The sequence below is a fragment of the Macaca nemestrina genome, chromosome 16, assembly GCF_043159975.1.
Source record: "Macaca nemestrina isolate mMacNem1 chromosome 16, mMacNem.hap1, whole genome shotgun sequence".
In the NCBI taxonomy this organism is placed as follows: Eukaryota; Metazoa; Chordata; class Mammalia; order Primates; family Cercopithecidae; genus Macaca; species Macaca nemestrina.
This window is the reverse complement of record NC_092140.1, coordinates 8,751,225-8,754,840: the sequence shown is the minus strand read 5'-3', so window position 1 is coordinate 8,754,840 and position 3,616 is coordinate 8,751,225. Positions and strand designations below refer to the sequence as shown.

Genomic DNA, 3,616 nt, shown 5'->3' with positions numbered 1-3,616 from the left:
ACTTGTCATACTACTTACATAGATAAGTGGCAAATGGCATTTGATGTAATAAACAAGTTCAATTAGTGAAAGTAAATGACCTAGCACCCATGGTTTTCTTAATTAGAAGGTTTTTATGCATAGTAATGCTTTAAATTATTTTTGATACAATTTGGAAACTTTAAAACCAGATTGCCGTTTTGTGAGCACTTTGGCAGAAAGAAAAATGATTTTGTCATTGGAATTTTTTTTTTTTTTTTTTTTTTTTTGAGAGGGAATCTTGCTCTGTCACCCTGGCTGGAGTGCAGTGACACGATCTCGGCTCACTGCAAGCTCCGCCTCCCAGGTTCACACCATTCTGCTGCCTCAGCCTCCCAAGTAGCTGGCACTACAGGCCTGCCACCACCCCTGGCTTTTTTTTTTCTTTTTTTTTCAGTAGAGACCGGGTTTCACCGTGTTAGCCAGGATGGTCTTGATCTCCTGACCTCGTGATCCACCCGCCTCTTCCTCCTAAAGTGCTGGCATTACAGGCGTGAGCCACTGCGCCCAGCCTTTAAAGGAGCATGTGGACCGAAGCCCCTGCAAGACGAACATAAAATGTTAAAGTATCTGTTTCTTTCTGTGCTTAAATCAGAGACACCTATTATTGTCAATTCAGGATAGTGACCTCAAGTCGTTGTAGTTATGTCACTGAAAGTGACCCTGAGAGAGAATCTTATTTTTTAAACTTACATTTCAAATCAAAGGAAATATAGAAAGTCAATAAAATGCAGTTAAATCAATAGCAATATACACTTTTATTGTACAATAATCTGTATTTATTCATTCACTCATTTTCCAACCTGCTTATTCCAATTCAGAATGGCGAGGGGTCAGAGCTTCTACCCTGCAGCTCAAGGCACAAGCTGGGAAACAGCCTTGGACAGGATGCCATTCCCTCCCAGGGCACACTCACACACACATCGTCACTCACTCAGACTGGGACCATGTAGACATGTCAATTCACCTAACATGCACATGTTTGGGATGGAGAAGGAAGCCAGAGGAAACTTATGCGGACATAAAGAGAATGTGCAAACTCCACACAGACAGAGGCCCAGGCTGAGAATTGACTTTTTTTTCTCCTCTAATTTGAGAATTGGACAGTCTTTCTATTATTTTAGCAGTTACAACAGAAACTTTTAATATCCATATTAAAAGTAATTATGTCAAAATCAAATCAATACTTTTGCATTGCACCAGAGGTAAAACCATAGAGTTTTTTTTAACATGTATCTATTCTTCCTTTTCCCCTGGTATTTAATATCAAGACTTCTATCTACTGATAAAATAAGAATGTTTTAAATATTAAAATTTTTTACATTATATGACATTATTTTGCAATTCTTATCATTCAGTATTCCATTTTAGAAATTCTTTATTGGTTAGTGTTGGTTATTTTGAGGTTCTTTCCTTATGCAAATACATATACATATTCGCTAGTTTCTTCTTTCATTCTTTTTGTCTTTTTTTAAAATTTCAATTTGAGAGCAGGTGCGGTTTATTAACTGACCAGCTTAGAAAAATAATCATGGTAGACACTTAATTCAGTCTTCTAAGAAACCTGTTGATCTGCTCCTCCCTGTTGCCAGCATCTCCACCTTCTACAAAATGGGTGATCTTTTTCTTCATTCTGCCTAATGGAAAAGATACTTTGAAGGGCCACAGGAAATTATTTGCTTCTTTGAACTGTTTTCCAACAGTATAGATCTCATGAATCAGATCCGCCTTGCAGATGATGCCATATTTATCAAGAGATTGAGCATTCTAAGTGTTATTCGTCAATGCAATTCTCTTCTTACTGATTTTACCGTAAGCATGCTTGTATATTAGTTCCTTTATTGACTTCAGATTTGGGTACCCCCGTGCAATATACATTTCTACAATTTTCAGTATGTTCAATAAAGCCTTGTTGAACTTCACAAAGGTTCCATTGAAGACTTGACAAAGGCAAAGAAGCTGCAACACCTTTTAGACCTTAGGACTCACACCACTGATAGCTGTGATCCTGATGACAAACGCCAATTTGGATTTTGGAGGTACAAAGAAGTTGCCAGCTTTTCTTGCCATCCTCACCATTTGAATTTCATTTCTGTACGTCTGCCTACATTCCTTGTGACGGTGCTTCACTTTTTCATAGATAAGCTTCCTCCTTGCCTTTTGAAGTATCTTTTGGGCAAACTTCTTTCTCAGGCATTTGATCTTCAGCTCTGCACAATTTCTTCGCTTTCTCTGAAGGGTTCCTGGCACAGCAGGCACCTTCCTCTTCTTTTCAACACTCTCCATGATTCCAGTTGGAAAAGAGCATCTTCATTTTTTATGTTTGCTTTTTTTTTTCCTTGAAAGATCATCGTATTGGCATTTAATTCCAGCTTAAGGCCATCATTGGGGTATCTGTCCCATAATGACTGTAGCTCCCATCTGATTTCCAGTTTGTCTGGCCTCCCATGCCTCCTGCCCCAATGCTGGGCATTGACAATAGCAGATAAGTCAAGGCAGGCTGCAACAAGAAACATGGAGAAAGCCAGCACCGCCTCTTCTTCTCCAAAGCCTGTCATGAGTCAGAACAGAAACTGAGGAGTAGATGTGTCGATGTGTGACCAATGATTCTGCATTAGACCAAACAGGATTCTGAATGCCTGCACATTAGAATGAGTGTTAATAGTTCCGAGTAACTAGAAAAGTTATGGACTCTATCTGTGATATTATTTAGATCATAAACCTTATCTATTTATGACCCATTCATTTGGTGGTTGTTCTATCTAACCTGCTGCAGATAGGGCAATGAATGAAAAGACCGAATTTCTGCCATGATGGAACTAACATCAGAGTGGAAGATAAAATCAGTAAACTAGATCTACCTTATAATATCCCATATAGATAAACAATAGGAAGAATAATGAAGCAGAATACGGAGATAAAAACATGGGATGCCAAGTCAGTTTAGACAAGGTGGCCCTGAAGTTCTCACTGTTGTGGCAAATCAGGAGCAGAGACCTCAGAGAGGGGAGAAACTCAGCCATGAGGTGGCTGGAGGAAGAGCACGCTGCATACAGGAAATGGCAAGTGCAGAGGTGTAAATCATAAATTGCTGACTTTTGAAGTGGATGTATGATTGACAATTCTACATTAGAACAAACAAGATTCTTAATGCCTGGACATTAGAATGAGTGTTAATAGCTCAGGGTAACTAGATAAGTTATGGAATCTATTTGAGATATTATTTAAATTATCGGAGAGGAATTCTGGTATAGATGCGTTGGAAGTCAGTAGAGAGATATATTTTTTCACTCCTTGTCCATCAGTAACTCTATCTGGATCAAATTGTTTAAATAATATTTTCATCTGTCTCTTATACTTGTGGGTGGTCAAATGGTTTTGATCCTGACAAAATTTGCCCCAAGTCTTGCTTTAAATTTTGAATAAATTTACTGATGGTTGTCAAGAGTAAGTTACATCAAATTTTCCTATCAAATGTAGCCAATGACTTAGCCAAATTAGAATTTAAATGCATTTTGCAACACATGTTTACCATTAATTTTCTTATTTTTCCTCTGAATATATCAATTTTGCATGGTTCTGTGCTCAGGAATTTGTT

General features: G+C 38.1%; 1 pseudogene; it reads right to left on the bottom strand.

Annotated features, from left to right (window-relative positions):
• Nucleotides 1-1,560: 1,560 nt before the first annotated feature.
• LOC139359200 (large ribosomal subunit protein uL30 pseudogene) lies at nt 1,561-2,304 on the bottom strand (annotated as a pseudogene).
• Between the last annotated feature and the right edge of the window lie 1,312 nt (nt 2,305-3,616).